Source organism: Dromiciops gliroides, chromosome 4 (assembly GCF_019393635.1).
Source record: "Dromiciops gliroides isolate mDroGli1 chromosome 4, mDroGli1.pri, whole genome shotgun sequence".
In the NCBI taxonomy this organism is placed as follows: Eukaryota; Metazoa; Chordata; class Mammalia; order Microbiotheria; family Microbiotheriidae; genus Dromiciops; species Dromiciops gliroides.
Genome location: NC_057864.1, coordinates 184,720,526 through 184,728,166, shown reverse-complemented (window position 1 = coordinate 184,728,166; position 7,641 = coordinate 184,720,526).

Below are 7,641 nucleotides of genomic sequence, written 5' to 3'. Positions count from 1 at the left end.
CATTTACTATCTCCATTCCTTTGCTCACATGGTCCTTCATAAGCCTGGAATGCCTTCCTTCTCAGCCCTTACTTCTACCATTCTCCCTGGCTGAACCTGCTTATCATTATAAGATTTAGAACTAGAACTTTGTAATTTTATAGATGAAGAAACTGAAGCCTGGTGAGGGCATGTGACCTGCCCAAGGCTACCTCCTTCATATACTTTCCTTAAACTCTCTGGCCAGAAATAATAAAAGTAGCTGACATTTCTTTTAAGGTTCACAAAATGTTTTACAGATCTTTTCTCATTTATATTTACTTCATATATATTTTGTATTTGCTTATTGTGTACATGTTGTTTTTCTCCCAAGAGAATATAAGATTCTTGAACATAAAGACTTTTCATTTTTTATATCCCCAGAATCTAGCATATTGCCTAGCCCATAGTAGGTACTTGATTAATGCTTGTTGAATTTAATTGAATCCCAGCTCTTAGAGTCACAGATATAGCAATGGAAGGGATTTTGGGGGTCATCTAGTCCAACCCCCTCATTTTACAGATGAGGAAACTGAGGCCCAAGGAAGTTAAATGATTTGCTCAAGTTCACATAGGTAGCAAACATCCGAGGCAGGATTGGAACTCATGTCCTCTGACTCCAGAAAGAGTTGCTTTTTTTTTTCTTTAAACTGAACCACACTGCCTCTGTTACTTACTAGCTAAGTATGACCTTATACAAATTACCTAACTTTTCTAAGACTCATTTGTAAAATGAGGAGGTTGGACTGGATGGCCTGGGATATAACTTTTGGTTCTAGATCTATGATACTATGATTTTTAAAAATGCCCACATGATAGCTCGATAGGTTACAAGTGTCTTCTCATATAAAAGGGGATACAATTTCTGTTTTAGTTAATATGATATGCAATTTATGTTGTTACCTTTATGGAGTTCTTGTACTCTAGTCATTTGCCATTCAGTATTGCCAGATGAATAGGGCAGCTTTGGAGTAGATCATAGAATCATACTCACATAAAAATGGGAGTCATTAATTCATGGATTAATGGATCAATTACTCCCATTTTTATGTGAGTATGATTCTATGATCCAGTCCAAAGCTTCTTAAACTGTAGGTTCCAACACCATAACTTAATGTGGAGGTCAAGAAAAATTTGCCAATAGTAAAAGGTTCTGTATGCCTATTTTATATACCTAGATACCCAGGGTCGAGTAAAAATTTCTTGGGCAAAAAGTGATGGCCATTGGGACAAATTTAAGAAGCCCTGATCTAGTCCAATCCCTTCACTTTACAGATTTTACTGAAACCCAGGGAGGTTAAGTGACTTGCCCAGTGTGATATGGATAGGAAGTTTTAAGAAGCAGGATTTGAAACCAGAGGCTCTGATCCCAGTGTTTTTTCTTTGAAGCCACTTTTACTTCCTCAGCTCTCTTCCTCCGCTGTTTCCCAAGCCTTCAATGTCCTCTCTACCATCTTTGTCTGTTGAAACTCTTTCAGGATTTAACTTAAATACTACCACCTCCATGAACTCTTACCTGGTCCCCCTAATCAAAATTTATCTTTCCCAGATTGGACCTGGCATGATACATTTTGCATTTCTCATATGTGATGTGCCAATCCATGTTGAAAAATAGTCAGCTAAATACGTGCCATATTCCTTTAGTAGGCTGTAAATTCTATGAAGGCAAGGATCATGTCTTATTTATCTGTGTCCACCCTATCTATTCAACAGCTTCTATTCAGCACAACCTTTGCACAAAGTAGTAGGCTTAACATTTAACTGAAATGAGTATATGCTAAGATAAGGAAAATAATACTGGGTATGAAGAATAGTGCATAAGTGCTATGAAAAAGATCAAAATGATAACATAAAGCATGAATTTCCATCAAATAGCATGGTGCTTCAAAATAATTATAAACAGAAAGCAAGGGGCAGCTAGGTGGCACAGTGGGTAGAGTACTGGCCCTGGAATCAAGAGGACCTGAGTTCAAATCTCACCTCAGACACTTACTAGCTGTGTGACCTGGGGCAAGTCACTTAACCCCAATTGTCTTAAACATCTAGGGCCTTCTCCAGTCGTCCTGATGAATATCTTGCCACTGGCCCTGATGGTTCTGGAGGAGAGAGTGAGGTTGGTGACCTTGCACAGCCCTCTCTCACTTAAATCCAATTCCCTGTGATGTCAAGGTCCTCTTCCAGAAGGAAGTACAAACGACAACAAAGAGAAAGCAGTTAATGTGTCTTTAAAAATAGCATTTTTTTTTGTCTCTTTGGAATTAAGTACAATCATGTACCTTGTTTGTAGCAAGAAAAACAACTAAAAAAGAAAGAAAATACAGATTTCCAAGACAGTCTATGCTGTATTTAAATTGGATGGCTCTAGTATATTGAGAATATAATTCGAAATATATGTATTATTATTCACAGACAATGCAACTAGACTTGTTCAATGAATAGAACCCAAATAGGAAACAACTAAATCTCCCTTTGATTCCATTTTAAGATAAAAATTACTTTCTTTAATGAGAGACTGGACAATGATTTGAAGAATGAAGATTTACTGATAAGGTTTATAAAAGTCAATAGATTATTTACTTGTATGAAACAATCAGTTATAAAGCATCTTTTTTCTTATGTATAGCCAAATTGCCAACATGATTTTGTGACACTTGATTACCACACTTCGGAAAATACTTAATTTCAGTGTAAATGCTGTTGGTTTGGTTTTTTTTGAAGGAATTAAACAATCAAGACATTTCACTAAAGCACCGCAAATATGGCTGAACAAAATCTATTTTCTGCTTTGTGCCCAAAATACTACTCTAGCTAATTTGTCACTTATTCACTTAAGGAACTGTACTCTATTTAACTTATCTTAAATTAGTTATGTGATGTATTAAGTATAAATAAACCAAAAGCTTAATTTTTTTACTTGGTTCATGTACAATTTTAGTAACTTTAAAAAACACCACAAAGAACTTTGCATCACTTTTTACAGATCATGCCCTATAGACACAAAAATTAATATGTATTTTTAAAAGTAATTTTTGTTATATTTACAAATGAAAAGCTCCATCAGTGAAAATAGAAGAGCATAACATAGCTTACGCTTCTCAAAGGTTCCAACTAAAACATGACACTAATAAGAGCCTGCAGCTTTCTTCAATGACTGAGTCCTGTAGTCACCTGTCTTCTTTCTGGGACATCCACTTATACCTGCAGATTAACTAAACCAGGGAAATAAAAACCAACTTAAAGTGCTTACACATTTTACACATATACAGAATTTTTTCATCCCCTCAAAAGACTAACACATTTTGCCATAAATTGGCTCTAAAATGAGAACCAGTGATCCCCTTCCCAAAAACCCCCTTGCTATTCCTCCCTGCCACATGCATAAGATCTTAATGTCACAGCTTTAGGTTGGAAGAGGCCCAAGAGTTGATCTAGTCCAGTCTCCTTTCACAGAAGAAGAAACCAAATTCCATGTTTTAAGGATGAGAATGGAGGGGGAATCAGGCTTCTTTGTACATCTCTAGGATATGTTTACAGTTCAGTTACCTTAGGCTGGGGTGTTTTTTTTCTCCCCTGCCTTTACAAATACCCTCTTGGGGTATTTCATGCCAATCTCCTGAAAACTTAAATTATGGGGTTTTTTGCTTGTTTTTTTTTTTTTTGCTTTTGATACAGTGGCAAGCTTTTGAAAGCCTACTAGGCAAAGGATTTTCTTGGGGATGAGCCATCAAGTTACAATTATTATTATTATTATTATTTTTTTAAAAGAACGAAACCAGCAGCCCAGGGGCAGACAGGCCCTGGAAGGCCCAGGTCGACGTCCAGGGGTCAGTCACCCTCCCCAGGCTCAGAGGGTGGGCCAGGCCTTGGCCATGGAGCCTCTCTGGTCCAGCCCCCACCCCCCCACCCCTCCCTGGGGGAGGGTTCTGAGAGGACCTCCAGGCAAGGAAGGAGGAAGGGAAGGGGACAAGGCGCGAGGGGTCTCCAGAAGGATTCAGGTCCCAAGGTGGCTTCCTCCTCCTCCCCCACTTCAGCTCCATCCCAGCTGCTACGAGCCTCTCCTCAAGAAATCGCCTGGAGCTCACATTTTACCACAGGGTTTGACAGTTCTCTGCCCAGGGTGTCACAGGAAAACGAGGCGGGGTCGATTTTTCGCCCCTTAACTCCCTATTTGAAGTCTAAACCTTAAAAAAAAAAATTCTAAAAAAAAAAAAATTTCCCTCCTCCTCAAGTTCTCCCCGCGTGGGAGGAAGTGGGGAGGGCTGAGAGGTAGGGAGGCTCGAGACCAGGAGGCGCTTCCGCTCCCTTCCCGCCCTCTCAGCCTCCTCAGCCGCCTGCGCGTGCGCCCTCACGAATAATCAATTTGGAACCCGCCCAGGAGCGGGGCGTGCCTGGTGCCTCCAGCCCCACCCCCTCATGAATAATCAAATGACCCAACTTTCAAACCTTCCCTTCTCCATCCAACCCAAGGCCTCTCCTCACGCCTAAATAGACACAACTGTCTCCCTCCAGCCCTTCACACTTTTGGGCCCCGCCCTCCCTCCCTTTCTTTCCCTTCCAACCTCCTGTGCTCATGAATAATATGGGAGGGTTAAGTCACCTTTGCTCAGGAATGGTTAAATGGAGTGTGTTGGGCTCACCCCGCCACCTTCGGCTCGTGAATAATTGATGTGGAAAAGCTGCACCACTAACCTCGGGTTTAAGTGAAAGGTTGGACCCGCCCATCTCTCTCATGAATATAATTATTCCTATAATAATTCTTATAATAATGATTATGTTCATGAATATGATTATGCAGTATGGAGAACCGAGGCCAATTACCACCTGTAAATATGAGAGGGTTGGGCCCGCCCACTTCTGTTATTAATATCATTAGTCCAATAATAATCATTCATATAATTGTGTTCATGAATATAATTATTCAGTGCGGAGAGCTGGGACCACTTACCCCAGTAAGTGGGACCCTCCTCCTTCTGCTCATGAATAATTAATTTGGAAAATGGGACCACTTACCATGGGTTTCAGTGAAAGGGTTGGATTGCCTAACTTCAGCTCATGAATGTTTACTCACCCACTTCTCATGAATAATTAATATCGAAAACCCGTCCACTTTTCACGAATAAGTAATGTTTGAAGAGGACATTGGTTAAATTGAAGGGTTGGACCCACTCATTTCTTCATTAATAATTAACGAATAATTAATAGAGATGGTCCCACTTCCTCTGATTAATTTGAGAAGGTTGAACATCATTTCCTCCCAGCCTTCCACTTCTGTGGAGAATAAGTAATATAGAGGACTGGGAGGGCTTATCTTTGGTTGATATGAGAGGGTTGAATCCATCTCCTTCTGTCCATGAATAATTGAATAATCAATCTGGGAGGGCGGAGTCCACTCACCTCTGCTTGTGGTAAATAAGGCTGTAGGACTTGGCCTCTTCTGCTCCTGAATAATTAATATGGAGAACCACACCCACTTATGTCTGATCAATGTGATTAGAGAATTGGACCTGGTCACTTCAGCTCATAAATGGTTAAAGTGGGAGAGTTGGAACCACTCACCTCTAGTTAAGGGTGAGAGTTAGATATGCCCACTTCTGCTTACGAATAATTAATATGGGAGATGGCAACTTGGTGGTTCAGTGGATAAAGCACTGGCCCTGGATTCAGGAGGACCTGAGTTCAAATCAGACCTCAGACACTTGACATTATCTGTGTGACCTTGGCAAGTTACTTAATCCTCATTGCCCTGCAATAAATACATTAATTAATAGATAGATAGATAAATGTGGGAGAAGGAGCAGGAGGGCCATTCTCTTTTAGTTAATAGGAGAGGTTGGACCCTCCCATTTCTGCTCAGGCATGGTCAGTGCAGACTGTAAGGTGGCACCTCTTTCCCCCAGCACTACAGGTCTCTCCCCCACCCTCCCACCTGTAACTCTGGAGTGGTTAAAGGTGGAAGACTGAGAAGAGAGCTGGGCCTTTATGTGTGGTATGTGTGCATGTGCTTTAAAGCATAGGGGGACATCCCCTTCTCCATAATGGGATTGGTTGTAAAGTTTATCTATCATAGGTTTTAGGGATGAAAGACACTTTAGAGATCTAGTCCATCTCCCTCACTTTAGATTTGAAAAAACTATGGTCCAGAAACAAAATAATCCGTCCAAGGTCAAGTAGAGTTGAGATCCACATTCAGGTCTGAATGATGCTGAATTTTGAATTAACACACAAAGCCCCCTAAAACAAAACAAAAAATACTATGTGTCAGAGACAGGATGTGAATGGAGGTCTTCCTGGCATTTGCTATTTTCTAGTAGTGTTGTTGTTTCAGTTGTGTCTGACTCTCTGTTACCCAAAGATACTGAAGTGGTTTTTCATTTCCTTCTCCAGATCATCTTATAGATGAGGAAACTGAGGCAAACAGAATTAAGTCTTTCCTAGGATCATACAGCTAGTAAGTGTCTGAGGGCATATTTGAACTCAGGAAGATGAGGCCTCACTTCAGACTAGGCCTCTATCTAATGTACCACTTAGCTGATCAATGCCTTGGGTAACATTTAGCTGTCCTTTGGCACTATATTAGATGGCAACAATACTAGAGCTATCATAAATACTAGGTCCTAGAGCCAGAAGAGGCACCAAAACATCATCAGGTTCACTAAAACTAAATCTCCTTTCATTTGATAGGCAATATAGGCAGCTAGTCGGCACAGTGGATAGAGCACTGGCTCTGGATTCAGAAGGACCTGAGTTCAAATCCAGCCTCAGACACTTGACCCTTAGTAGTTGTGTGACCCTGGGCAAGTTACTTAACCCTCAGTGCCCCACAAAAACAAACAAAACAAATAACAACAACAAAAACCCCAGGCAATCAAATGGCATGTCTTAGGGATAATCAGGACAGTTTGATTAGACTGAAGAGTATGGGAAGGAGAGTAATGCTTTTTTTGGTTTGTTTTTGTTTGGTGTTTTTTTGGTAAGGCAATTGGGGTTGTGACTTGCCCAGGGTCACACAGCTAGTATTAAGTGTCTGAGGTGGGATTTGAACTCAGGTTCTCCTGACTCCAGGGCCGGTGCTCTATCCACTGCACCACCTAGCCCGCCCCGAGAGTAATGCTTTAAAAAGCTATAAAGGAAGTTTGGAGCCAGGTTAAGACACCTGGCAGCTATATTACCACGGGAAAAAACATCCTATCTCCTTAGTCTGTCTGCAACCCATGCCTGAAATTCTCTCATTCTTTGTCCCTGCTTCTGGCTTCTGTTAACTTCTTTCAAGGCCCAGCTAAAACCCCACCTTCTATAAGAACCCTTTCCCAATACCCCTAAATTCCAGTACTTTCTCTCTGTTATTTCCATTTATGTAGTTGTTTGCTGGTTATCTCTCCCATTAGATTAGGAGTTCCTTGAGATCTGGGACTGCCTTTTGTCTTTCTTTGGAGGTTTAGCACAGTGTTTGGTAGATAGTAAGCACTTAATAAATGCTTATCAACTGACTGAGATAACAGGGATAACTGTCATTTATTGAGCAGGGGAGTGATGGGGTTAGATCTGTGCTTTGAGAATGCAGCTTTTGTGTGTTTTGAGAGTAGATTGGAGATTACTTTCCTTGAACATGGGTTATGCTTTTTT